General features: G+C 62.8%; 16 non-coding genes across 16 annotated transcripts; 9 read left to right on the top strand and 7 right to left on the bottom strand.

Moving 5' to 3' along the window:
* Window positions 1-1,536: 1,536 nt before the first annotated feature.
* TRNAG-GCC (transfer RNA glycine (anticodon GCC)) lies at window positions 1,537-1,607 on the bottom strand. The gene has a single exon. It is a non-coding gene; the product is annotated as a tRNA-Gly (tRNA).
* A 1,647-nt stretch (window positions 1,608-3,254) lies between these two features.
* On the bottom strand, window positions 3,255-3,337 carry TRNAL-CAG (transfer RNA leucine (anticodon CAG)). Its single transcript has one exon. It is a non-coding gene; the product is annotated as a tRNA-Leu (tRNA).
* A 593-nt stretch (window positions 3,338-3,930) lies between these two features.
* TRNAD-GUC (transfer RNA aspartic acid (anticodon GUC)) lies at window positions 3,931-4,002 on the top strand. Its single transcript has one exon. It is a non-coding gene; the product is annotated as a tRNA-Asp (tRNA).
* Window positions 4,003-4,837: 835 nt separating this feature from the next.
* On the top strand, window positions 4,838-4,909 carry TRNAG-UCC (transfer RNA glycine (anticodon UCC)). The gene has a single exon. It is a non-coding gene; the product is annotated as a tRNA-Gly (tRNA).
* Window positions 4,910-5,181: 272 nt separating this feature from the next.
* On the top strand, window positions 5,182-5,253 carry TRNAE-CUC (transfer RNA glutamic acid (anticodon CUC)). Its single transcript has one exon. It is a non-coding gene; the product is annotated as a tRNA-Glu (tRNA).
* Window positions 5,254-9,368: 4,115 nt separating this feature from the next.
* On the bottom strand, window positions 9,369-9,439 carry TRNAG-GCC (transfer RNA glycine (anticodon GCC)). The gene has a single exon. It is a non-coding gene; the product is annotated as a tRNA-Gly (tRNA).
* A 1,646-nt stretch (window positions 9,440-11,085) lies between these two features.
* On the bottom strand, window positions 11,086-11,168 carry TRNAL-CAG (transfer RNA leucine (anticodon CAG)). The gene has a single exon. It is a non-coding gene; the product is annotated as a tRNA-Leu (tRNA).
* A 593-nt stretch (window positions 11,169-11,761) lies between these two features.
* On the top strand, window positions 11,762-11,833 carry TRNAD-GUC (transfer RNA aspartic acid (anticodon GUC)). Its single transcript has one exon. It is a non-coding gene; the product is annotated as a tRNA-Asp (tRNA).
* Window positions 11,834-12,667: 834 nt separating this feature from the next.
* Window positions 12,668-12,739, top strand: TRNAG-UCC (transfer RNA glycine (anticodon UCC)). The gene has a single exon. It is a non-coding gene; the product is annotated as a tRNA-Gly (tRNA).
* Window positions 12,740-13,011: 272 nt separating this feature from the next.
* Window positions 13,012-13,083, top strand: TRNAE-CUC (transfer RNA glutamic acid (anticodon CUC)). The gene has a single exon. It is a non-coding gene; the product is annotated as a tRNA-Glu (tRNA).
* Window positions 13,084-17,198: 4,115 nt separating this feature from the next.
* On the bottom strand, window positions 17,199-17,269 carry TRNAG-GCC (transfer RNA glycine (anticodon GCC)). Its single transcript has one exon. It is a non-coding gene; the product is annotated as a tRNA-Gly (tRNA).
* Window positions 17,270-18,912: 1,643 nt separating this feature from the next.
* Window positions 18,913-18,995, bottom strand: TRNAL-CAG (transfer RNA leucine (anticodon CAG)). The gene has a single exon. It is a non-coding gene; the product is annotated as a tRNA-Leu (tRNA).
* A 593-nt stretch (window positions 18,996-19,588) lies between these two features.
* TRNAD-GUC (transfer RNA aspartic acid (anticodon GUC)) lies at window positions 19,589-19,660 on the top strand. Its single transcript has one exon. It is a non-coding gene; the product is annotated as a tRNA-Asp (tRNA).
* Window positions 19,661-20,494: 834 nt separating this feature from the next.
* On the top strand, window positions 20,495-20,566 carry TRNAG-UCC (transfer RNA glycine (anticodon UCC)). The gene has a single exon. It is a non-coding gene; the product is annotated as a tRNA-Gly (tRNA).
* Window positions 20,567-20,838: 272 nt separating this feature from the next.
* On the top strand, window positions 20,839-20,910 carry TRNAE-CUC (transfer RNA glutamic acid (anticodon CUC)). Its single transcript has one exon. It is a non-coding gene; the product is annotated as a tRNA-Glu (tRNA).
* Window positions 20,911-25,025: 4,115 nt separating this feature from the next.
* Window positions 25,026-25,096, bottom strand: TRNAG-GCC (transfer RNA glycine (anticodon GCC)). The gene has a single exon. It is a non-coding gene; the product is annotated as a tRNA-Gly (tRNA).
* Between the last annotated feature and the right edge of the window lie 1,466 nt (window positions 25,097-26,562).

Raw genomic sequence — 26,562 nt, 5'->3', positions numbered from 1 at the left:
ATCCATGTTGCTGTGCACCTGAAACTAACTCAATCTTGTTAATCAATTTTTCTTCCAAAATTACAGCTACTAGTTCTTATAAGTAAATGAATAAATAACTATTAAATGCATAAATAAAAACAACACACTAAATAAATAGGTGAAATATGAGCTCTCATATGATCCAGCGACCCCCATCGTGGGTACACATCGGCAGAGGAGAGAAAGTGTCACTTGAAGAGATCCGTGCACCCTCGTGTCCACAGCAGCACTGCGGGCCACAGCCAAGACATGGACAAAACCCCAGTGCCCATCAACGCCGATGGCTGGCACAGGCAGACGTGGTGTGTACGTGCTGTGGAATATTACTCAGCCATACAAAAAGAGTGAGATATTGCCATTTGCACCAATAAGGAGGGACCCAGAGGATATTACACTTAGCGACGTAAGGCAGGCAGAGAAGCACAAAGAAATGTGGAATCTATACCGTACCACAAACGAATGTATGCGCCAAAGAGAAACAGACTCACAGACATAGGAAACACACTGTTCGTTACCCAAGGGGAAAGTGCAGGGCAGGGAAAAATACGGAGCTGCGATGAACGGAGAGGAAATACTATATACATCAAGCACATAAGCAGCAAGCATTCACCGTACAGCACAGGGAAATGTATACATATGTCGTGATAAGGTATAGTGGAAAATAACCTGGGAAAGGACATGTAACTGAATCATCTTGCCGTACACCTGAATGTAACACAATGTTGTAAAGCAACCGCAACCGCACTGCTATGAAAAGGAGAAGAAGGCGAAGTGGGCAAAAGGAGGAGGCCAACGGCACAGAGGCAAGGGCAGGATCCTTGACAACGTAGGATTTGGAAAGGATCCGGGGAAAAGTGGGGAGATGGGGTGGGGTGGGGGTGTTTGTGGGAGTAGGCTGGAGGCTGAGGTGGTGGTGCTGGTGGTGCTGTCCCGAGGGCTGATGCCGTTGGTGGGAGCAGAGGTTCAGGGGAGGGCGTGGTGTTTGTCGTGCTGATGGTGCTGGTGGCAGTAGCGGTGGAGGAGCGGGCCGGTGTTGGAAACGTATTTCTGTGGAGGGTCAAACTCGAGTGCAGTCTGCGATGATTGTGTGGGCTTCTTTTGAACTCCTCGTGCAAGTGAACGCTTTGGGGACTCTCCAGGAAAATGGGATGGATCACTGCCAGAGGTGGCGACTCCCTTGCTCCTGGTTGTGCAAAGGTGAAGAGGTTGGGCTGTGCGGGTGCCAGTGTGGGGTGTTTCTTACAGTGAAGAGCGTGACACAGGCGGGGTCAGGGTAAGGAAGAGAACAAGGACAAGGAAGGGGTCTGGGCGTAAGAGTGGCTGAGCCCGCAAGGTGTCAGGTCCTGGAGGCCTGGCTCCCGGGTGTGTGTGGGGTGGGGGCGTCTGCGTGGGAAGGTCCGGGGCCTGAAGGTGCGGTGGTGAGCGAGCTGTTGGCAGGACCGGTGCCTTGATTGTGGCAGCGGGGAAGCCCAGCTCCGCTTTGGGGCTGCGGGAACCAAAAGGGGGCGCTGTGGCTGCATGGGCCGGGAATCGAACCCGGGCCTCCCGCGTGGCAGGCGAGAATTCTACCACTGAACCACCCATGCACTGATGGCCGCCGGCGCCCGCCGCGGCCCCAGCGGTGCTCGCCGCCAACCGCCGGATCCTGGTCACTGCTCGTCCCGTGGGCATGTGCTCCATTTGAGCAGGAGGCCGACGGGCCACCTGAACGAGAGGCTCCGGGCACGCTGGCGACCCCGGGGCGCGAGGCGGTCGCAAGCACCGAGGGACGGAGGGACGCGGGCGGGCTCGGCCCGCCCTGCGCTTTCTCTGCCGTCCACGGCCGCCGCGAGACCGTCGCTGTCGCCAGAGGAAGCCAGGAGCCGCACGGGCCTGGCCCGCGCCCGAATCTCAGTCAGGGCGGGCGAGGCGTGGCCGCTGCGGCTGAGCACCGACGTTCCTCTCAACCGCCGCCGCCGCCGCCGCCGCCGCCGGGCCCCGACGCACAGTCCCTCTGGCGGCTGGCTTTCTTGCCGGTGCGGGGCGTACGAGGGCGGGCGGGGGCAGGGATCGGAGCTCGGGGCTGTGCAGGGACGGCGAGCGTGGGAGGTGGACCCCGGGCACCGCCGCCGCCGCCGCCGCCGCCGCCGAGCGGCGCTTAGGCCGAAAGAGCAAAGGTGTCTTAGCCTCGCTTCTGCGCTCTGCGCCCACCCCTCCCGCGGTGTCCCGCTCTGCTACGTTGGTTGTGAGGAGAAGCACTTTGGCAGACTGGCTGCTGGCTCGCGGACAGCCCGGTGACGGAGGGAGCGACCCAGGGTGTGGCTGGGTGCTGCCGGAGCCGCGGCTTCCCCGAGGGACTTGCGCTGGGGCGCCGAGGCGGCTGACTCGTGCTGGGGGCCGGACGTGTGTGGTGGGTGACAGGGCATCCAGGGCTTCCGCTCACTACTCACTGGAGCACCGTTCCTGGGAGCGACTCGTGCACCAGGCCCCGTGCAGGGAGGGCCCCCTGTTGGCTGGCCAGCAGGCAGGCAGGCAAGCAGGTGTGGTCCGGCCAGGGCCCCAAGGCGAAAAAGCAGCGAGGGGCACGCACCACAGGCCGGCAAGGTGGTGTCGGCGGCCACCTCGGTGTGGCTGTGGAGGAAATGGAACGGGCAGGCGGGCCGTTGGGGCTGACGGGAAGGACAGGATGTTGGAAAGACGGAGAGCTGCTGGTGGCGGAAGTGGAAGAAGGGCTGTGAGAGCGAGTCCGCTGTTCACCAGGCAGAAGTCGGAGGGTGGGCGAGGTGTGGAGGGCTTTCCACACGCGGCCGTTGTGCGTGTGGCGGTGGGGGCGGGGGGGAGCGGGAGTGGGAGGGAGGGACGCAGGCAGGCAGGCAGGCAGACAGGCAGGCAGGAAAGACCAGCAGCAGCAGCAGCAGCAGCAGCAGCAGCCGCAAGCAGGGGAGGAAAGATGTGCTGCGAAGGACGGAAGGTTTTCCAGGTGTGGGTGCAGGAAGGAGGGGGCATAGGAACCGGCGGGGAGGGCGTTTGTCCGGAAAGCCCGTCGCCGGAGGTTTCGTAGCGGGCCGTTTCTGCCAGGCCCCTGGCCGCGGCTGAGAAGGTCCCGCGTCTGAGAGGTGTGGATGTCCGGGCCGGAGTTTGGAGAGGCCGCAAGAGTGCACGGCGCGACGGACTGCAAGGCAGTAAAGCGCTGCCATGGGGGGTGTGGGGGGGGGGGGTCGGGTGCTTTTGTCGGGCGGGCCAAAAGGCTGGCTTGTCAGGAGTGGGATTCGAACCCACGCCTCCAGGGGAGACTGCGACCTGAACGCAGCGCCTTAGACCGCTCGGCCATCCTGACGGCGGGGCTGGGCGTGCGCGTGGCCGCTCGGCTGGCTGGGACCGGACGCGACGCGAACCCCGGTGCCCTTGGCGGGACGCGGTGCTCCGCGCCAGGCGCGCGGCCGTGTGGCTGAGCGACGGAGCGGGCGCGCGGCGGCCGACGGGGAGCAAGGCCAGACGACGCGCCTGGCTCCGCCGCGGTGGCGCCCTCGCCCGCCGCTGGCCCCGGACGCAGCCGGGCCGCGTCGGGCCAGCCCCTGCCGCCGGCCCCCCACCCGCGCCTCTCCTCGCCGGCCAAGGCCCGGCGCGCGCACCGCCCCTCCTCGCAGCCTTGCTTTCGGTCTCGGGCCGGGCCCCTCCTCCCGGCGCCATCGCCGCGTTGGAGGCAACAGGCAGCGCGCGCTCGGAGTTTTCAGCGCCACGCGGGTCCGAGTCCCTGTCGGGGTCGGGGGCTGCTGCTCTGGAGGACGCGCTTGGTGTGGCATTGGGTCGGGTCGGGCACGCGCCGGCCGCCCGTAGCGGGCAGGGGGCCGGAGGGCAGGGGGCCGGAGGGCAGGGGGAGGCGTCGGCAGGCAGCCCGAGAGCGGGCGTGTGCGGGGGTGGTCGCCGCCGTCCTCGTTAGTATAGTGGTGAGTATCCCCGCCTGTCACGCGGGAGACCGGGGTTCGATTCCCCGACGGGGAGGCAACACGCCCTCTTTTGGTGGCTGGCGCCGCTCTCTGTCCTGCCGCCTGGCTCCCAAGGGCCCTTCTTCTCGTCCCTCCGCCCTCCAGCGAAGCGCAGGGCGCCAGCGCGTGCCCAGCCTGCCCACCCTCGACCCCCTCCAGCCCTCCAGCCCTTCCGCCTCGCCGGGCGCTCCGTCGCCACGGCCGAGCGACGGCCTCCTCTGGACCCCACAAGCGCCCGAGGACACTGCGGCCCGCCCAAAGTGGCTGTGTCAGTAGGCTCCTTGCGTGGCGACGCACAGCTGCGCAACTATGCACAGCGGCCTGGACGGGTGGGAGGCGGATGAGTGCCGTCCCCTGTCGGTGCGGGAAGTGGCCTGGCCCAGCGCCCGGTGGAGAAGGGCTTTGGCGAGCCGGGGACTGGCAGACGCGTGCCCCGGGGGCGGGGGCGCGCCGCGGCGTGGAGCCGAGGGACCTGGAGCAGCAAGGCAGCGAGAGCGCCCCCCTGAGGCGGTCGGGGCGGGTGGCCTGGTGCAGCTTCGTAGGGCTGGCGCGGGTGGGGCGCCGGGGGGCCTTGGTGGCGCCCGTGACATCACAGAGCTGCCGGCCGGCGGGGCGTCGGGGCAGGGCTGCTCCAAGCGGCGGCTTCGGCGGCGGAGGCTGAGAAGGAGGGGGAGGACGAGGAAGAGAAAGGGGAGTAGGAGGAGGGAGAGAAGGAAGAGGAGTCGAGGAGGAGGAGGGGGAGGGGGAGGAGGAGCAAGAGGAGGGGGAGGATGGGGAGGGGGAGGAGGAAGCGACGAAAGTGCGCTCGGGCGAGCCCGGTGCCGGCGTCTCGGGGCGGCCCGGTCCGTGCAGCGTTGGTGGTATAGTGGTGAGCATAGCTGCCTTCCAAGCAGTTGACCCGGGTTCGATTCCCGGCCAACGCAGCGGGCTGACCTTTTGCCGAGCTCCGCGGGGGGCCTGTGAGGGAGAGCTGGGAGCAGGGAGCTAGCTGGCCCCAGCGGCTTTTCTTGTGTGTGCGAGAAGCAGGCACGCAGTGTTCTGAGGGTGCTGCAAGCAGGCAGGGCGGGAGGACACGTGGATTGCCAGCGACGGCGCGTGGCTGGACTTGGAAAGGCCGCGTCTTGGCGCCAAGGTGGCGCCGAGCGGGTGCTATGGGTCCTATGGGTCCAGCAGGAGCACGGCTAGAGCCCGACGCTCCCTGGTGGTCTAGTGGTTAGGATTCGGCGCTCTCACCGCCGCGGCCCGGGTTCGATTCCCGGTCAGGGAAGCCTTTCTTCTTCCTCTCAACCTCCCACCGTCCACATGGCACTTTTAGGCCACGCTTGCTCCGCGGCCTCGGCGCCCCGGGACCACAGCCACCCGGCGCCCTGCACCTCCAGCCCAAGCCCTGCCACGCAACCTCCACCCTCCCTCCCCGGCCAAGCCTTTTGGCCGCACTGGCGCGCGCCCTCGCGAGGCCTCCGACGGCCCGTGTCTTCCTTTTCGGACGCTTGCCTCAGCCCCCAACACGAGTGGCCGGGGCAGCGCCTCTCCCCGCCGTGGCTGTGGCCACGAGCAAACGCGCCCGCCCGTGTTTGGACTCTCCAGCAGCACCGCTTCTCCCCCACGGCGACGTCGGCGGCGGCGCCGACGGCGAGGGCGGTGTCACACGCGGTGCCTTCCGACAGCGCCGGATCCCCCGTGGAAAGGAGCACCGGTGGGCAGACGGGTGCTTCGCACCACCGCAGCAGGTTTCCTGAACGCCTTGCCGGTGCCTTGGGGGTGGCTGACAGTGTGGGATGACGGTGTTTGTGGCCGTGGTCGGTGGCCACCCCACGCCGGTTAGGGAACGGAGCAGGACGACCCCATGGAGAGAGGGCGGCGGCGGGCCGCGTGCCGTGCCGGGAGGTGCGAGGAAGGGCCTGGGGTGTCTGGCTGGAGCGCGGGCAGGAGCGGGAGGTGTTGGGCTGGCGGGGACCTGGCCCGGGAGAGCGGCTGGCCACTCAGGCAGGGGCTCAGCAGAAGCTTGGGGTGGTGGCGGCACCTGGCCCGGCAGGTGTGTGCGGGTGCGTGAGATCAGGGCGCGGGGTGGGCCTGAAGTAGCAGTGGGTCTGAGGAGCAGCGGCGGAAGTGAGACTTCCGGGCGGGACATGTGACAGCCGGGCCTGGGACACAAGGAGAAGGTGGCGGGGAGCGGGGTCTGAGCCTGCAGGCTGGGGGGAGGGGCGGGGTGTGTGAGTGCGCTGTGGGGCGAGGAAGATGGTGGGAGAGGACCCCTTCGCGGTGGGGTGGAGGGTGAGCGCCCCAGACTGGTGTGCTGTGCGGGAAGGTGGTCGGGCTAAGCAATGGGTTGGGACCGGGGGCGGTGGGTAGGAGGCAGCTAAGAGGACGACAGAAACGGAGGGCGCCACAGGGGCTAGGCGGGGTCCGAATGGGGTGGGGGCATTCTACTGCCCCAGAGACATACATCACCTCTCATCGGGGGTAACCATCCAGTCTCAGGTGTGTGTGGCGGCGGGGGTGGGGGCAGCAGGGGTTGAGGTTGAAAGAGGCCGAAGGAGAGGTCCCGTATGATCCAGCAATCCCACTCCTGGGTGCGTACCCGGAAATGACGAAACAAGAGTTCAAAACGGCACAAGCACCTCCAAGTTCACCAAATAGCGGCACTATTTGCACTAGCCAAGACATGGAGAAAAACCCAAGTGCCCATCAACGGGTGGCTAGTACGAGAAGAGGTGGTATACATGTACTATGGTGTATGACTCAGCCGTTAGTAAAAAAGAATGCAATATTGCCATTTGCGGCGACAAGAATGCTCCCAGGGAAGATTACGCTTAGTGAAGCACGTCCGACAGAGAAGCCCAAAGATATGTGAAAACTCAAAAGTACTACCAACGAACCTATGGGTGCAAAACAGAGACAGACTCACAGGCCTAGAAAACACACTGATGGCTACCCGAGGAGAAAAGGAGGGGTGGAGGGATAAATTGGGAGCTCCATGAACAGATACACAGTACTTCCTATAAATGAGATAAACAACAAGGATTTACAGAATAACACAGGGAATGATATTCAGTATCCTGCAATAACGTATAATGGAAATCAATCTGAAACAATATTAGACATGGAAGACAGTATCCCCTTTGCTGTACACCTGAAACTAACTCAATATTGTTAATCAACTCTTCTTCCTAAACCACGAGTACTAGTACTTAAAAGCAAGTAAGTAAAAAAAAAGTTTTAAAAAGAAAGAAAAAAGTAAGTAAATAAAAACAACGAACACAATAAATAGGAGAAACATGAGCCACCAGATGATCCAGCAATCCTCGTCGTGGGTACACGTCCGCCCAAGAGCAAAACTGTTGTTTGAAGAGATCCACGCACCCCCGTGTTTGTAGCAGCACTACGTGCCACAGCCAAGACGTAGAAAAAACCCATGTGCCCATCAACGGTCGGCTGGCAGGAAAAGCTGGGGTATATATGTACTGTGGAATATTACTCAGCCATTTCAGAAAATGAAATATTGCCATGTGCCACAATAAGGATGGTCCTAGAGGATATTCCACTTAGGGAAGTAAGTCTGACCGAGAAGCACAAAGATCCGTGGAATCTAAACCATAATAGAAAAGAACGATTGTGCAATAGAGAAACAGACTCACAGACATAGAAAACACACTGATGGTTACCCGAGGAGAAAGGGAGGGGTGGAGACATCAGTCAGGAGCGGCGATGAACAGATACACCGTAGTTCATATAAAAGACGTAGGCGACACGGATTTCCGGAATCACACGGGGAATGATATTCAATATCCTGTAGTAAGCTATAACGGAAAGCAACCTGAAACAATATGAGACACGGAAAACAGTATCCATGTTGCTGTGCACCTGAAACTAACTCAATCTTGTTAATCAATTTTTCTTCCAAAATTACAGCTACTAGTTCTTATAAGTAAATGAATAAATAACTATTAAATGCATAAATAAAAACAACACACTAAATAAATAGGTGAAATATGAGCTCTCATATGATCCAGCGACCCCCATCGTGGGTACACATCGGCAGAGGAGAGAAAGTGTCACTTGAAGAGATCCGTGCACCCTCGTGTCCACAGCAGCACTGCGGGCCACAGCCAAGACATGGACAAAACCCCAGTGCCCATCAACGCCGATGGCTGGCACAGGCAGACGTGGTGTGTACGTGCTGTGGAATATTACTCAGCCATACAAAAAGAGTGAGATATTGCCATTTGCACCAATAAGGAGGGACCCAGAGGATATTACACTTAGCGACGTAAGGCAGGCAGAGAAGCACAAAGAAATGTGGAATCTATACCGTACCACAAACGAATGTATGCGCCAAAGAGAAACAGACTCACAGACATAGGAAACACACTGTTCGTTACCCAAGGGGAAAGTGCAGGGCAGGGAAAAATACGGAGCTGCGATGAACGGAGAGGAAATACTATATACATCAAGCACATAAGCAGCAAGCATTCACCGTACAGCACAGGGAAATGTATACATATGTCGTGATAAGGTATAGTGGAAAATAACCTGGGAAAGGACATGTAACTGAATCATCTTGCCGTACACCTGAATGTAACACAATGTTGTAAAGCAACCGCAACCGCACTGCTATGAAAAGGAGAAGAAGGCGAAGTGGGCAAAAGGAGGAGGCCAACGGCACAGAGGCAAGGGCAGGATCCTTGACAACGTAGGATTTGGAAAGGATCCGGGGAAAAGTGGGGAGATGGGGTGGGGTGGGGGTGTTTGTGGGAGTAGGCTGGAGGCTGAGGTGGTGGTGCTGGTGGTGCTGTCCCGAGGGCTGATGCCGTTGGTGGGAGCAGAGGTTCAGGGGAGGGCGTGGTGTTTGTCGTGCTGATGGTGCTGGTGGCAGTAGCGGTGGAGGAGCGGGCCGGTGTTGGAAACGTATTTCTGTGGAGGGTCAAACTCGAGTGCAGTCTGCGATGATTGTGTGGGCTTCTTTTGAACTCCTCGTGCAAGTGAACGCTTTGGGGACTCTCCAGGAAAATGGGATGGATCACTGCCAGAGGTGGCGACTCCCTTGCTCCTGGTTGTGCAAAGGTGAAGAGGTTGGGCTGTGCGGGTGCCAGTGTGGGGTGTTTCTTACAGTGAAGAGCGTGACACAGGCGGGGTCAGGGTAAGGAAGAGAACAAGGACAAGGAAGGGGTCTGGGCGTAAGAGTGGCTGAGCCCGCAAGGTGTCAGGTCCTGGAGGCCTGGCTCCCGGGTGTGTGTGGGGTGGGGGCGTCTGCGTGGGAAGGTCCGGGGCCTGAAGGTGCGGTGGTGAGCGAGCTGTTGGCAGGACCGGTGCCTTGATTGTGGCAGCGGGGAAGCCCAGCTCCGCTTTGGGGCTGCGGGAACCAAAAGGGGGCGCTGTGGCTGCATGGGCCGGGAATCGAACCCGGGCCTCCCGCGTGGCAGGCGAGAATTCTACCACTGAACCACCCATGCACTGATGGCCGCCGGCGCCCGCCGCGGCCCCAGCGGTGCTCGCCGCCAACCGCCGGATCCTGGTCACTGCTCGTCCCGTGGGCATGTGCTCCATTTGAGCAGGAGGCCGACGGGCCACCTGAACGAGAGGCTCCGGGCACGCTGGCGACCCCGGGGCGCGAGGCGGTCGCAAGCACCGAGGGACGGAGGGACGCGGGCGGGCTCGGCCCGCCCTGCGCTTTCTCTGCCGTCCACGGCCGCCGCGAGACCGTCGCTGTCGCCAGAGGAAGCCAGGAGCCGCACGGGCCTGGCCCGCGCCCGAATCTCAGTCAGGGCGGGCGAGGCGTGGCCGCTGCGGCTGAGCACCGACGTTCCTCTCAACCGCCGCCGCCGCCGCCGCCGCCGCCGGGCCCCGACGCACAGTCCCTCTGGCGGCTGGCTTTCTTGCCGGTGCGGGGCGTACGAGGGCGGGCGGGGGCAGGGATCGGAGCTCGGGGCTGTGCAGGGACGGCGAGCGTGGGAGGTGGACCCCGGGCACCGCCGCCGCCGCCGCCGCCGCCGCCGAGCGGCGCTTAGGCCGAAAGAGCAAAGGTGTCTTAGCCTCGCTTCTGCGCTCTGCGCCCACCCCTCCCGCGGTGTCCCGCTCTGCTACGTTGGTTGTGAGGAGAAGCACTTTGGCAGACTGGCTGCTGGCTCGCGGACAGCCCGGTGACGGAGGGAGCGACCCAGGGTGTGGCTGGGTGCTGCCGGAGCCGCGGCTTCCCCGAGGGACTTGCGCTGGGGCGCCGAGGCGGCTGACTCGTGCTGGGGGCCGGACGTGTGTGGTGGGTGACAGGGCATCCAGGGCTTCCGCTCACTACTCACTGGAGCACCGTTCCTGGGAGCGACTCGTGCACCAGGCCCCGTGCAGGGAGGGCCCCCTGTTGGCTGGCCAGCAGGCAGGCAGGCAAGCAGGTGTGGTCCGGCCAGGGCCCCAAGGCGAAAAAGCAGCGAGGGGCACGCACCACAGGCCGGCAAGGTGGTGTCGGCGGCCACCTCGGTGTGGCTGTGGAGGAAATGGAACGGGCAGGCGGGCCGTTGGGGCTGACGGGAAGGACAGGATGTTGGAAAGACGGAGAGCTGCTGGTGGCGGAAGTGGAAGAAGGGCTGTGAGAGCGAGTCCGCTGTTCACCAGGCAGAAGTCGGAGGGTGGGCGAGGTGTGGAGGGCTTTCCACACGCGGCCGTTGTGCGTGTGGCGGTGGGGGCGGGGGGGAGCGGGAGTGGGAGGGAGGGACGCAGGCAGGCAGGCAGGCAGACAGGCAGGCAGGAAAGACCAGCAGCAGCAGCAGCAGCAGCAGCAGCAGCCGCAAGCAGGGGAGGAAAGATGTGCTGCGAAGGACGGAAGGTTTTCCAGGTGTGGGTGCAGGAAGGAGGGGGCATAGGAACCGGCGGGGAGGGCGTTTGTCCGGAAAGCCCGTCGCCGGAGGTTTCGTAGCGGGCCGTTTCTGCCAGGCCCCTGGCCGCGGCTGAGAAGGTCCCGCGTCTGAGAGGTGTGGATGTCCGGGCCGGAGTTTGGAGAGGCCGCAAGAGTGCACGGCGCGACGGACTGCAAGGCAGTAAAGCGCTGCCATGGGGGGTGTGGGGGGGGGGGTCGGGTGCTTTTGTCGGGCGGGCCAAAAGGCTGGCTTGTCAGGAGTGGGATTCGAACCCACGCCTCCAGGGGAGACTGCGACCTGAACGCAGCGCCTTAGACCGCTCGGCCATCCTGACGGCGGGGCTGGGCGTGCGCGTGGCCGCTCGGCTGGCTGGGACCGGACGCGACGCGAACCCCGGTGCCCTTGGCGGGACGCGGTGCTCCGCGCCAGGCGCGCGGCCGTGTGGCTGAGCGACGGAGCGGGCGCGCGGCGGCCGACGGGGAGCAAGGCCAGACGACGCGCCTGGCTCCGCCGCGGTGGCGCCCTCGCCCGCCGCTGGCCCCGGACGCAGCCGGGCCGCGTCGGGCCAGCCCCTGCCGCCGGTCCCCCACCCGCGCCTCTCCTCGCCGGCCAAGGCCCGGCGCGCGCACCGCCCCTCCTCGCAGCCTTGCTTTCGGTCTCGGGCCGGGCCCCTCCTCCCGGCGCCATCGCCGCGTTGGAGGCAACAGGCAGCGCGCGCTCGGAGTTTTCAGCGCCACGCGGGTCCGAGTCCCTGTCGGGGTCGGGGGCTGCTGCTCTGGAGGACGCGCTTGGTGTGGCATTGGGTCGGGTCGGGCACGCGCCGGCCGCCCGTAGCGGGCAGGGGGCCGGAGGGCAGGGGGCCGGAGGGCAGGGGGAGGCGTCGGCAGGCAGCCCGAGAGCGGGCGTGTGCGGGGGTGGTCGCCGCCGTCCTCGTTAGTATAGTGGTGAGTATCCCCGCCTGTCACGCGGGAGACCGGGGTTCGATTCCCCGACGGGGAGGCAACACGCCCTCTTTTGGTGGCTGGCGCCGCTCTCTGTCCTGCCGCCTGGCTCCCAAGGGCCCTTCTTCTCGTCCCTCCGCCCTCCAGCGAAGCGCAGGGCGCCAGCGCGTGCCCAGCCTGCCCACCCTCGACCCCCTCCAGCCCTCCAGCCCTTCCGCCTCGCCGGGCGCTCCGTCGCCACGGCCGAGCGACGGCCTCCTCTGGACCCCACAAGCGCCCGAGGACACTGCGGCCCGCCCAAAGTGGCTGTGTCAGTAGGCTCCTTGCGTGGCGACGCACAGCTGCGCAACTATGCACAGCGGCCTGGACGGGTGGGAGGCGGATGAGTGCCGTCCCCTGTCGGTGCGGGAAGTGGCCTGGCCCAGCGCCCGGTGGAGAAGGGCTTTGGCGAGCCGGGGACTGGCAGACGCGTGCCCCGGGGGCGGGGGCGCGCCGCGGCGTGGAGCCGAGGGACCTGGAGCAGCAAGGCAGCGAGAGCGCCCCCCTGAGGCGGTCGGGCGGGTGGCCTGGTGCAGCTTCGTAGGGCTGGCGCGGGTGGGGCGCCGGGGGGCCTTGGTGGCGCCCGTGACATCACAGAGCTGCCGGCCGGCGGGGCGTCGGGGCAGGGCTGCTCCAAGCGGCGGCTTCGGCGGCGGAGGCTGAGAAGGAGGGGGAGGACGAGGAAGAGAAAGGGGAGTAGGAGGAGGGAGAGAAGGAAGAGGAGTCGAGGAGGAGGAGGGGGAGGGGGAGGAGGAGCAAGAGGAGGGGGAGGATGGGGAGGGGGAGGAGGAAGCGACGAAAGTGCGCTCGGGCGAGCCCGGTGCCGGCGTCTCGGGGCGGCCCGGTCCGTGCAGCGTTGGTGGTATAGTGGTGAGCATAGCTGCCTTCCAAGCAGTTGACCCGGGTTCGATTCCCGGCCAACGCAGCGGGCTGACCTTTTGCCGAGCTCCGCGGGGGGCCTGTGAGGGAGAGCTGGGAGCAGGGAGCTAGCTGGCCCCAGCGGCTTTTCTTGTGTGTGCGAGAAGCAGGCACGCAGTGTTCTGAGGGTGCTGCAAGCAGGCAGGGCGGGAGGACACGTGGATTGCCAGCGACGGCGCGTGGCTGGACTTGGAAAGGCCGCGTCTTGGCGCCAAGGTGGCGCCGAGCGGGTGCTATGGGTCCTATGGGTCCAGCAGGAGCACGGCTAGAGCCCGACGCTCCCTGGTGGTCTAGTGGTTAGGATTCGGCGCTCTCACCGCCGCGGCCCGGGTTCGATTCCCGGTCAGGGAAGCCTTTCTTCTTCCTCTCAACCTCCCACCGTCCACATGGCACTTTTAGGCCACGCTTGCTCCGCGGCCTCGGCGCCCCGGGACCACAGCCACCCGGCGCCCTGCACCTCCAGCCCAAGCCCTGCCACGCAACCTCCACCCTCCCTCCCCGGCCAAGCCTTTTGGCCGCACTGGCGCGCGCCCTCGCGAGGCCTCCGACGGCCCGTGTCTTCCTTTTCGGACGCTTGCCTCAGCCCCCAACACGAGTGGCCGGGGCAGCGCCTCTCCCCGCCGTGGCTGTGGCCACGAGCAAACGCGCCCGCCCGTGTTTGGACTCTCCAGCAGCACCGCTTCTCCCCCACGGCGACGTCGGCGGCGGCGCCGACGGCGAGGGCGGTGTCACACGCGGTGCCTTCCGACAGCGCCGGATCCCCCGTGGAAAGGAGCACCGGTGGGCAGACGGGTGCTTCGCACCACCGCAGCAGGTTTCCTGAACGCCTTGCCGGTGCCTTGGGGGTGGCTGACAGTGTGGGATGACGGTGTTTGTGGCCGTGGTCGGTGGCCACCCCACGCCGGTTAGGGAACGGAGCAGGACGACCCCATGGAGAGAGGGCGGCGGCGGGCCGCGTGCCGTGCCGGGAGGTGCGAGGAAGGGCCTGGGGTGTCTGGCTGGAGCGCGGGCAGGAGCGGGAGGTGTTGGGCTGGCGGGGACCTGGCCCGGGAGAGCGGCTGGCCACTCAGGCAGGGGCTCAGCAGAAGCTTGGGGTGGTGGCGGCACCTGGCCCGGCAGGTGTGTGCGGGTGCGTGAGATCAGGGCGCGGGGTGGGCCTGAAGTAGCAGTGGGTCTGAGGAGCAGCGGCGGAAGTGAGACTTCCGGGCGGGACATGTGACAGCCGGGCCTGGGACACAAGGAGAAGGTGGCGGGGAGCGGGGTCTGAGCCTGCAGGCTGGGGGGAGGGGCGGGGTGTGTGAGTGCGCTGTGGGGCGAGGAAGATGGTGGGAGAGGACCCCTTCGCGGTGGGGTGGAGGGTGAGCGCCCCAGACTGGTGTGCTGTGCGGGAAGGTGGTCGGGCTAAGCAATGGGTTGGGACCGGGGGCGGTGGGTAGGAGGCAGCTAAGAGGACGACAGAAACGGAGGGCGCCACAGGGGCTAGGCGGGGTCCGAATGGGGTGGGGGCATTCTACTGCCCCAGAGACATACATCACCTCTCATCGGGGGTAACCATCCAGTCTCAGGTGTGTGTGGCGGCGGGGGTGGGGGCAGCAGGGGTTGAGGTTGAAAGAGGCCGAAGGAGAGGTCCCGTATGATCCAGCAATCCCACTCCTGGGTGCGTACCCGGAAATGACGAAACAAGAGTTCAAAACGGCACAAGCACCTCCAAGTTCACCAAATAGCGGCACTATTTGCACTAGCCAAGACATGGAGAAAAACCCAAGTGCCCATCAACGGGTGGCTAGTACGAGAAGAGGTGGTATACATGTACTATGGTGTATGACTCAGCCGTTAGTAAAAAAGAATGCAATATTGCCATTTGCGGCGACAAGAATGCTCCCAGGGAAGATTACGCTTAGTGAAGCACGTCCGACAGAGAAGCCCAAAGATATGTGAAAACTCAAAAGTACTACCAACGAACCTATGGGTGCAAAACAGAGACAGACTCACAGGCCTAGAAAACACACTGATGGCTACCCGAGGAGAAAAGGAGGGGTGGAGGGATAAATTGGGAGCTCCATGAACAGATACACAGTACTTCCTATAAATGAGATAAACAACAAGGATTTACAGAATAACACAGGGAATGATATTCAGTATCCTGCAATAACGTATAATGGAAATCAATCTGAAACAATATTAGACATGGAAGACAGTATCCCCTTTGCTGTACACCTGAAACTAACTCAATATTGTTAATCAACTCTTCTTCCTAAACCACGAGTACTAGTACTTAAAAGCAAGTAAGTAAAAAAAAAGTTTTAAAAAGAAAGAAAAAAGTAAGTAAATAAAAACAACGAACACAATAAATAGGAGAAACATGAGCCACCAGATGATCCAGCAATCCTCGTCGTGGGTACACGTCCGCCCAAGAGCAAAACTGTTGTTTGAAGAGATCCACGCACCCCCGTGTTTGTAGCAGCACTACGTGCCACAGCCAAGACGTAGAAAAAACCCATGTGCCCATCAACGGTCGGCTGGCAGGAAAAGCTGGGGTATATATGTACTGTGGAATATTACTCAGCCATTTCAGAAAATGAAATATTGCCATGTGCCACAATAAGGATGGTCCTAGAGGATATTCCACTTAGGGAAGTAAGTCTGACCGAGAAGCACAAAGATCCGTGGAATCTAAACCATAATAGAAAAGAACGATTGTGCAATAGAGAAACAGACTCACAGACATAGAAAACACACTGATGGTTACCCGAGGAGAAAGGGAGGGGTGGAGACATCAGTCAGGAGCGGCGATGAACAGATACACCGTAGTTCATATAAAAGACGTAGGCGACACGGATTTCCGGAATCACACGGGGAATGATATTCAATATCCTGTAGTAAGCTATAACGGAAAGCAACCTGAAACAATATGAGACACGGAAAACAGTATCCATGTTGCTGTGCACCTGAAACTAACTCAATCTTGTTAATCAATTTTTCTTCCAAAATTACAGCTACTAGTTCTTATAAGTAAATGAATAAATAACTATTAAATGCATAAATAAAAACAACACACTAAATAAATAGGTGAAATATGAGCTCTCATATGATCCAGCGACCCCCATCGTGGGTACACATCGGCAGAGGAGAGAAAGTGTCACTTGAAGAGATCCGTGCACCCTCGTGTCCACAGCAGCACTGCGGGCCACAGCCAAGACATGGACAAAACCCCAGTGCCCATCAACGCCGATGGCTGGCACAGGCAGACGTGGTGTGTACGTGCTGTGGAATATTACTCAGCCATACAAAAAGAGTGAGATATTGCCATTTGCACCAATAAGGAGGGACCCAGAGGATATTACACTTAGCGACGTAAGGCAGGCAGAGAAGCACAAAGAAATGTGGAATCTATACCGTACCACAAACGAATGTATGCGCCAAAGAGAAACAGACTCACAGACATAGGAAACACACTGTTCGTTACCCAAGGGGAAAGTGCAGGGCAGGGAAAAATACGGAGCTGCGATGAACGGAGAGGAAATACTATATACATCAAGCACATAAGCAGCAAGCATTCACCGTACAGCACAGGGAAATGTATACATATGTCGTGATAAGGTATAGTGGAAAATAACCTGGGAAAGGACATGTAACTGAATCATCTTGCCGTACACCTGAATGTAACACAATGTTGTAAAGCAACCGCAACCGCACTGCTATGAAAAGGAGAAGAAGGCGAAGTGGGCAAAAGGAGGAGGCCAACGGCACAGAGGCAAGGGCAGGATCCTTGACAACGTAGGATTTGGAAAGGATCCGGGGAAAAGTGGGGAGATGGGGTGGGGTGGGGGTGTTTGTGGGAGTAGGCTGGAGGCTGAGGTGGTGGTGCTGGTGGTGCTGTCCCGAGGGCTGATGCCGTTGGTGGGAGCAGAGGTTCAGGGGAGGGCGTGGTGTTTGTCGTGCTGATGGTGCTGGTGGCAGTAGCGGTGGAGGAGCGGGCCGGTGTTGGAAACGTATTTCTGTGGAGGGTCAAACTCGAGTGCAGTCTGCGATGATTGTGTGGGCTTCTTTTGAACTCCTCGTGCAAGTGAACGCTTTGGGGACTCTCCAGGAAAATGGGATGGATCACTGCCAGAGGTGGCGACTCCCTTGCTCCTGGTTGTGCAAAGGTGAAGAGGTTGGGCTGTGCGGGTGCCAGTGTGGGGTGTTTCTTACAGTGAAGAGCGTGACACAGGCGGGGTCAGGGTAAGGAAGAGAACAAGGACAAGGAAGGGGTCTGGGCGTAAGAGTGGCTGAGCCCGCAAGGTGTCAGGTCCTGGAGGCCTGGCTCCCGGGTGTGTGTGGGGTGGGGGCGTCTGCGTGGGAAGGTCCGGGGCCTGAAGGTGCGGTGGTGAGCGAGCTGTTGGCAGGACCGGTGCCTTGATTGTGGCAGCGGGGAAGCCCAGCTCCGCTTTGGGGCTGCGGGAACCAAAAGGGGGCGCTGTGGCTGCATGGGCCGGGAATCGAACCCGGGCCTCCCGCGTGGCAGGCGAGAATTCTACCACTGAACCACCCATGCACTGATGGCCGCCGGCGCCCGCCGCGGCCCCAGCGGTGCTCGCCGCCAACCGCCGGATCCTGGTCACTGCTCGTCCCGTGGGCATGTGCTCCATTTGAGCAGGAGGCCGACGGGCCACCTGAACGAGAGGCTCCGGGCACGCTGGCGACCCCGGGGCGCGAGGCGGTCGCAAGCACCGAGGGACGGAGGGACGCGGGCGGGCTCGGCCCGCCCTGCGCTTTCTCTGCCGTCCACGGCCGCCGCGAGACCGTCGCTGTCGCCAGAGGAAGCCAGGAGCCGCACGGGCCTGGCCCGCGCCCGAATCTCAGTCAGGGCGGGCGAGGCGTGGCCGCTGCGGCTGAGCACCGACGTTCCTCTCAACCGCCGCCGCCGCCGCCGCCGCCGGGCCCCGACGCACAGTCCCTCTGGCGGCTGGCTTTCTTGCCGGTGCGGGGCGTACGAGGGCGGGCGGGGGCAGGGATCGGAGCTCGGGGCTGTGCAGGGACGGCGAGCGTGGGAGGTGGACCCCGGGCACCGCCGCCGCCGCCGCCGCCGCCGCCGAGCGGCGCTTAGGCCGAAAGAGCAAAGGTGTCTTAGCCTCGCTTCTGCGCTCTGCGCCCACCCCTCCCGCGGTGTCCCGCTCTGCTACGTTGGTTGTGAGGAGAAGCACTTTGGCAGACTGGCTGCTGGCTCGCGGACAGCCCGGTGACGGAGGGAGCGACCCAGGGTGTGGCTGGGTGCTGCCGGAGCCGCGGCTTCCCCGAGGGACTTGCGCTGGGGCGCCGAGGCGGCTGACTCGTGCTGGGGGCCGGACGTGTGTGGTGGGTGACAGGGCATCCAGGGCTTCCGCTCACTACTCACTGGAGCACCGTTCCTGGGAGCGACTCGTGCACCAGGCCCCGTGCAGGGAGGGCCCCCTGTTGGCTGGCCAGCAGGCAGGCAGGCAAGCAGGTGTGGTCCGGCCAGGGCCCCAAGGCGAAAAAGCAGCGAGGGGCACGCACCACAGGCCGGCAAGGTGGTGTCGGCGGCCACCTCGGTGTGGCTGTGGAGGAAATGGAACGGGCAGGCGGGCCGTTGGGGCTGACGGGAAGGACAGGATGTTGGAAAGACGGAGAGCTGCTGGTGGCGGAAGTGGAAGAAGGGCTGTGAGAGCGAGTCCGCTGTTCACCAGGCAGAAGTCGGAGGGTGGGCGAGGTGTGGAGGGCTTTCCACACGCGGCCGTTGTGCGTGTGGCGGTGGGGGCGGGGGGGAGCGGGAGTGGGAGGGAGGGACGCAGGCAGGCAGGCAGGCAGACAGGCAGGCAGGAAAGACCAGCAGCAGCAGCAGCAGCAGCAGCAGCAGCCGCAAGCAGGGGAGGAAAGATGTGCTGCGAAGGACGGAAGGTTTTCCAGGTGTGGGTGCAGGAAGGAGGGGGCATAGGAACCGGCGGGGAGGGCGTTTGTCCGGAAAGCCCGTCGCCGGAGGTTTCGTAGCGGGCCGTTTCTGCCAGGCCCCTGGCCGCGGCTGAGAAGGTCCCGCGTCTGAGAGGTGTGGATGTCCGGGCCGGAGTTTGGAGAGGCCGCAAGAGTGCACGGCGCGACGGACTGCAAGGCAGTAAAGCGCTGCCATGGGGGGTGGGGGGGGGGGGGTCGGGTACATTTGTCGGGCGGGCCAAAAGGCTGGCTTGTCAGGAGTGGGATTCGAACCCACGCCTCCAGGGGAGACTGCGACCTGAACGCAGCGCCTTAGACCGCTCGGCCATCCTGACGGCGGGGCTGGGCGTGCGCGTGGCCGCTCGGCTGGCTGGGACCGGACGCGACGCGAACCCCGGTGCCCTTGGCGGGACGCGGTGCTCCGCGCCAGGCGCGCGGCCGTGTGGCTGAGCGACGGAGCGGGCGCGCGGCGGCCGACGGGGAGCAAGGCCAGACGACGCGCCTGGCTCCGCCGCGGTGGCGCCCTCGCCCGCCGCTGGCCCCGGACGCAGCCGGGCCGCGTCGGGCCAGCCCCTGCCGCCGGCCCCCCACCCGCGCCTCTCCTCGCCGGCCAAGGCCCGGCGCGCGCACCGCCCCTCCTCGCAGCCTTGCTTTCGGTCTCGGGCCGGGCCCCTCCTCCCGGCGCCATCGCCGCGTTGGAGGCAACAGGCAGCGCGCGCTCGGAGTTTTCAGCGCCACGCGGGTCCGAGTCCCTGTCGGGGTCGGGGGCTGCTGCTCTGGAGGACGCGCTTGGTGTGGCATTGGGTCGGGTCGGGCACGCGCCGGCCGCCCGTAGCGGGCAGGGGGCCGGAGGGCAGGGGGCCGGAGGGCAGGGGGAGGCGTCGGCAGGCAGCCCGAGAGCGGGCGTGTGCGGGGGTGGTCGCCGCCGTCCTCGTTAGTATAGTGGTGAGTATCCCCGCCTGTCACGCGGGAGACCGGGGTTCGATTCCCCGACGGGGAGGCAACACGCCCTCTTTTGGTGGCTGGCGCCGCTCTCTGTCCTGCCGCCTGGCTCCCAAGGGCCCTTCTTCTCGTCCCTCCGCCCTCCAGCGAAGCGCAGGGCGCCAGCGCGTGCCCAGCCTGCCCACCCTCGACCCCCTCCAGCCCTCCAGCCCTTCCGCCTCGCCGGGCGCTCCGTCGCCACGGCCGAGCGACGGCCTCCTCTGGACCCCACAAGCGCCCGAGGACACTGCGGCCCGCCCAAAGTGGCTGTGTCAGTAGGCTCCTTGCGTGGCGACGCACAGCTGCGCAACTATGCACAGCGGCCTGGACGGGTGGGAGGCGGATGAGTGCCGTCCCCTGTCGGTGCGGGAAGTGGCCTGGCCCAGCGCCCGGTGGAGAAGGGCTTTGGCGAGCCGGGGACTGGCAGACGCGTGCCCCGGGGGCGGGGGCGCGCCGCGGCGTGGAGCCGAGGGACCTGGAGCAGCAAGGCAGCGAGAGCGCCCCCCTGAGGCGGTCGGGCGGGTGGCCTGGTGCAGCTTCGTAGGGCTGGCGCGGGTGGGGCGCCGGGGGGCCTTGGTGGCGCCCGTGACATCACAGAGCTGCCGGCCGGCGGGGCGTCGGGGCAGGGCTGCTCCAAGCGGCGGCTTCGGCGGCGGCGGCTGAGAAGGAGGGGGAGGACGAGGAAGAGAAAGGGGAGTAGGAGGAGGGAGAGAAGGAAGAGGAGTCGAGGAGGAGGAGGGGGAGGGGGAGGAGGAGCAAGAGGAGGGGGAGGATGGGGAGGGGGAGGAGGAAGCGACGAAAGTGCGCTCGGGCGAGCCCGGTGCCGGCGTCTCGGGGCGGCCCGGTCCGTGCAGCGTTGGTGGTATAGTGGTGAGCATAGCTGCCTTCCAAGCAGTTGACCCGGGTTCGATTCCCGGCCAACGCAGCGGGCTGACCTTTTGCCGAGCTCCGCGGGGGGCCTGTGAGGGAGAGCTGGGAGCAGGGAGCTAGCTGGCCCCAGCGGCTTTTCTTGTGTGTGCGAGAAGCAGGCACGCAGTGTTCTGAGGGTGCTGCAAGCAGGCAGGGCGGGAGGACACGTGGATTGCCAGCGACGGCGCGTGGCTGGACTTGGAAAGGCCGCGTCTTGGCGCCAAGGTGGCGCCGAGCGGGTGCTATGGGTCCTATGGGTCCAGCAGGAGCACGGCTAGAGCCCGACGCTCCCTGGTGGTCTAGTGGTTAGGATTCGGCGCTCTCACCGCCGCGGCCCGGGTTCGATTCCCGGTCAGGGAAGCCTTTCTTCTTCCTCTCAACCTCCCACCGTCCACATGGCACTTTTAGGCCACGCTTGCTCCGCGGCCTCGGCGCCCCGGGACCACAGCCACCCGGCGCCCTGCACCTCCAGCCCAAGCCCTGCCACGCAACCTCCACCCTCCCTCCCCGGCCAAGCCTTTTGGCCGCACTGGCGCGCGCCCTCGCGAGGCCTCCGACGGCCCGTGTCTTCCTTTTCGGACGCTTGCCTCAGCCCCCAACACGAGTGGCCGGGGCAGCGCCTCTCCCCGCCGTGGCTGTGGCCACGAGCAAACGCGCCCGCCCGTGTTTGGACTCTCCAGCAGCACCGCTTCTCCCCCACGGCGACGTCGGCGGCGGCGCCGACGGCGAGGGCGGTGTCACACGCGGTGCCTTCCGACAGCGCCGGATCCCCCGTGGAAAGGAGCACCGGTGGGCAGACGGGTGCTTCGCACCACCGCAGCAGGTTTCCTGAACGCCTTGCCGGTGCCTTGGGGGTGGCTGACAGTGTGGGATGACGGTGTTTGTGGCCGTGGTCGGTGGCCACCCCACGCCGGTTAGGGAACGGAGCAGGACGACCCCATGGAGAGAGGGCGGCGGCGGGCCGCGTGCCGTGCCGGGAGGTGCGAGGAAGGGCCTGGGGTGTCTGGCTGGAGCGCGGGCAGGAGCGGGAGGTGTTGGGCTGGCGGGGACCTGGCCCGGGAGAGCGGCTGGCCACTCAGGCAGGGGCTCAGCAGAAGCTTGGGGTGGTGGCGGCACCTGGCCCGGCAGGTGTGTGCGGGTGCGTGAGATCAGGGCGCGGGGTGGGCCTGAAGTAGCAGTGGGTCTGAGGAGCAGCGGCGGAAGTGAGACTTCCGGGCGGGACATGTGACAGCCGGGCCTGGGACACAAGGAGAAGGTGGCGGGGAGCGGGGTCTGAGCCTGCAGGCTGGGGGGAGGGGCGGGGTGTGTGAGTGCGCTGTGGGGCGAGGAAGATGGTGGGAGAGGACCCCTTCGCGGTGGGGTGGAGGGTGAGCGCCCCAGACTGGTGTGCTGTGCGGGAAGGTGGTCGGGCTAAGCAATGGGTTGGGACCGGGGGCGGTGGGTAGGAGGCAGCTAAGAGGACGACAGAAACGGAGGGCGCCACAGGGGCTAGGCGGGGTCCGAATGGGGTGGGGGCATTCTACTGCCCCAGAGACATACATCACCTCTCATCGGGGGTAACCATCCAGTCTCAGGTGTGTGTGGCGGCGGGGGTGGGGGCAGCAGGGGTTGAGGTTGAAAGAGGCCGAAGGAGAGGTCCCGTATGATCCAGCAATCCCACTCCTGGGTGCGTACCCGGAAATGACGAAACAAGAGTTCAAAACGGCACAAGCACCTCCAAGTTCACCAAATAGCGGCACTATTTGCACTAGCCAAGACATGGAGAAAAACCCAAGTGCCCATCAACGGGTGGCTAGTACGAGAAGAGGTGGTATACATGTACTATGGTGTATGACTCAGCCGTTAGTAAAAAAGAATGCAATATTGCCATTTGCGGCGACAAGAATGCTCCCAGGGAAGATTACGCTTAGTGAAGCACGTCCGACAGAGAAGCCCAAAGATATGTGAAAACTCAAAAGTACTACCAACGAACCTATGGGTGCAAAACAGAGACAGACTCACAGGCCTAGAAAACACACTGATGGCTACCCGAGGAGAAAAGGAGGGGTGGAGGGATAAATTGGGAGCTCCATGAACAGATACACAGTACTTCCTATAAATGAGATAAACAACAAGGATTTACAGAATAACACAGGGAATGATATTCAGTATCCTGCAATAACGTATAATGGAAATCAATCTGAAACAATATTAGACATGGAAGACAGTATCCCCTTTGCTGTACACCTGAAACTAACTCAATATTGTTAATCAACTCTTCTTCCTAAACCACGAGTACTAGTACTTAAAAGCAAGTAAGTAAAAAAAAAGTTTTAAAAAGAAAGAAAAAAGTAAGTAAATAAAAACAACGAACACAATAAATAGGAGAAACATGAGCCACCAGATGATCCAGCAATCCTCGTCGTGGGTACACGTCCGCCCAAGAGCAAAACTGTTGTTTGAAGAGATCCACGCACCCCCGTGTTTGTAGCAGCACTACGTGCCACAGCCAAGACGTAGAAAAAACCCATGTGCCCATCAACGGTCGGCTGGCAGGAAAAGCTGGGGTATATATGTACTGTGGAATATTACTCAGCCATTTCAGAAAATGAAATATTGCCATGTGCCACAATAAGGATGGTCCTAGAGGATATTCCACTTAGGGAAGTAAGTCTGACCGAGAAGCACAAAGATCCGTGGAATCTAAACCATAATAGAAAAGAACGATTGTGCAATAGAGAAACAGACTCACAGACATAGAAAACACACTGATGGTTACCCGAGGAGAAAGGGAGGGGTGGAGACATCAGTCAGGAGCGGCGATGAACAGATACACCGTAGTTCATATAAAAGACGTAGGCGACACGGATTTCCGGAATCACACGGGGAATGATATTCAATATCCTGTAGTAAGCTATAACGGAAAGCAACCTGAAACAATATGAGACACGGAAAACAGTATCCATGTTGCTGTGCACCTGAAACTAACTCAATCTTGTTAATCAATTTTTCTTCCAAAATTACAGCTACTAGTTCTTATAAGTAAATGAATAAATAACTATTAAATGCATAAATAAAAACAACACACTAAATAAATAGGTGAAATATGAGCTCTCATATGATCCAGCGACCCCCATCGTGGGTACACATCGGCAGAGGAGAGAAAGTGTCACTTGAAGAGATCCGTGCACCCTCGTGTCCACAGCAGCACTGCGGGCCACAGCCAAGACATGGACAAAACCCCAGTGCCCATCAACGCCGATGGCTGGCACAGGCAGACGTGGTGTGTACGTGCTGTGGAATATTACTCAGCCATACAAAAAGAGTGAGATATTGCCATTTGCACCAATAAGGAGGGACCCAGAGGATATTACACTTAGCGACGTAAGGCAGGCAGAGAAGCACAAAGAAATGTGGAATCTATACCGTACCACAAACGAATGTATGCGCCAAAGAGAAACAGACTCACAGACATAGGAAACACACTGTTCGTTACCCAAGGGGAAAGTGCAGGGCAGGGAAAAATACGGAGCTGCGATGAACGGAGAGGAAATACTATATACATCAAGCACATAAGCAGCAAGCATTCACCGTACAGCACAGGGAAATGTATACATATGTCGTGATAAGGTATAGTGGAAAATAACCTGGGAAAGGACATGTAACTGAATCATCTTGCCGTACACCTGAATGTAACACAATGTTGTAAAGCAACCGCAACCGCACTGCTATGAAAAGGAGAAGAAGGCGAAGTGGGCAAAAGGAGGAGGCCAACGGCACAGAGGCAAGGGCAGGATCCTTGACAACGTAGGATTTGGAAAGGATCCGGGGAAAAGTGGGGAGATGGGGTGGGGTGGGGGTGTTTGTGGGAGTAGGCTGGAGGCTGAGGTGGTGGTGCTGGTGGTGCTGTCCCGAGGGCTGATGCCGTTGGTGGGAGCAGAGGTTCAGGGGAGGGCGTGGTGTTTGTCGTGCTGATGGTGCTGGTGGCAGTAGCGGTGGAGGAGCGGGCCGGTGTTGGAAACGTATTTCTGTGGAGGGTCAAACTCGAGTGCAGTCTGCGATGATTGTGTGGGCTTCTTTTGAACTCCTCGTGCAAGTGAACGCTTTGGGGACTCTCCAGGAAAATGGGATGGATCACTGCCAGAGGTGGCGACTCCCTTGCTCCTGGTTGTGCAAAGGTGAAGAGGTTGGGCTGTGCGGGTGCCAGTGTGGGGTGTTTCTTACAGTGAAGAGCGTGACACAGGCGGGGTCAGGGTAAGGAAGAGAACAAGGACAAGGAAGGGGTCTGGGCGTAAGAGTGGCTGAGCCCGCAAGGTGTCAGGTCCTGGAGGCCTGGCTCCCGGGTGTGTGTGGGGTGGGGGCGTCTGCGTGGGAAGGTCCGGGGCCTGAAGGTGCGGTGGTGAGCGAGCTGTTGGCAGGACCGGTGCCTTGATTGTGGCAGCGGGGAAGCCCAGCTCCGCTTTGGGGCTGCGGGAACCAAAAGGGGGCGCTGTGGCTGCATGGGCCGGGAATCGAACCCGGGCCTCCCGCGTGGCAGGCGAGAATTCTACCACTGAACCACCCATGCACTGATGGCCGCCGGCGCCCGCCGCGGCCCCAGCGGTGCTCGCCGCCAACCGCCGGATCCTGGTCACTGCTCGTCCCGTGGGCATGTGCTCCATTTGAGCAGGAGGCCGACGGGCCACCTGAACGAGAGGCTCCGGGCACGCTGGCGACCCCGGGGCGCGAGGCGGTCGCAAGCACCGAGGGACGGAGGGACGCGGGCGGGCTCGGCCCGCCCTGCGCTTTCTCTGCCGTCCACGGCCGCCGCGAGACCGTCGCTGTCGCCAGAGGAAGCCAGGAGCCGCACGGGCCTGGCCCGCGCCCGAATCTCAGTCAGGGCGGGCGAGGCGTGGCCGCTGCGGCTGAGCACCGACGTTCCTCTCAACCGCCGCCGCCGCCGCCGCCGCCGCCGGGCCCCGACGCACAGTCCCTCTGGCGGCTGGCTTTCTTGCCGGTGCGGGGCGTACGAGGGCGGGCGGGGGCAGGGATCGGAGCTCGGGGCTGTGCAGGGGACGGCGAGCGTGGGAGGTGGACCCCGGGCACCGCCGCCGCCGCCGCCGCCGCCGCCGAGCGGCGCTTAGGCCGAAAGAGCAAAGGTGTCTTAGCCTCGCTTCTGCGCTCTGCGCCCACCCCTCCCGCGGTGTCCCGCTCTGCTACGTTGGTTGTGAGGAGAAGCACTTTGGCAGACTGGCTGCTGGCTCGCGGACAGCCCGGTGACGGAGGGAGCGACCCAGGGTGTGGCTGGGTGCTGCCGGAGCCGCGGCTTCCCCGAGGGACTTGCGCTGGGGCGCCGAGGCGGCTGACTCGTGCTGGGGGCCGGACGTGTGTGGTGGGTGACAGGGCATCCAGGGCTTCCGCTCACTACTCACTGGAGCACCGTTCCTGGGAGCGGACTCGTGCACCAGGCCCCGTGCAGGGAGGGCCCCCTGTTGGCTGGCCAGCAGGCAGGCAGGCAAGCAGGTGTGGTCCGGCCAGGGCCCCAAGGCGAAAAAGCAGCGAGGGGCACACACCACAGGCCGGCAAGGTGGTGTCGGCGGCCACCTCGGTGTGGCTGTGGAGGAAATGGAACGGGCAGGCGGGCCGTTGGGGCTGACGGGAAGGACAGGATGTTGGAAAGACGGAGAGCGCTGCTGGTGGCGGAAGTGGAAGAAGGGCTGTGAGAGCGAGTCCGCTGTTCACCAGGCAGAAGTCGGAGGGTGGGCGAGGTGTGGAGGGCTTTCCACACGCGGCCGTTGTGCGTGTGGCGGTGGGGGCGGGGGGGAGCGGGAGTGGAGGGAGGGACGCAGGCAGGCAGGCAGGCAGACAGGCAGGCAGGAAAGACCAGCAGCAGCAGCAGCAGCAGCAGGCAGCAGCCGCAAGCAGGGGAGGAAAGATGTGCTGCGAAGGACGGAAGGTTTTCCAGGTGTGGGTGCAGGAAGGAGGGGGCATAGGAACCGGCGGGGAGGGCGTTTGTCCGGAAAGCCCGTCGCCGGAGGTTTCGTAGCGGGCCGT

Source organism: Kogia breviceps, unplaced genomic scaffold, assembly GCF_026419965.1.
Source record: "Kogia breviceps isolate mKogBre1 unplaced genomic scaffold, mKogBre1 haplotype 1 scaffold_368, whole genome shotgun sequence".
NCBI classification, from domain to species: Eukaryota; Metazoa; Chordata; class Mammalia; order Artiodactyla; family Physeteridae; genus Kogia; species Kogia breviceps.
The sequence above is the reverse complement of the archived record's forward strand: the minus strand, read 5'-3'. Positions and strand labels throughout refer to the sequence as shown.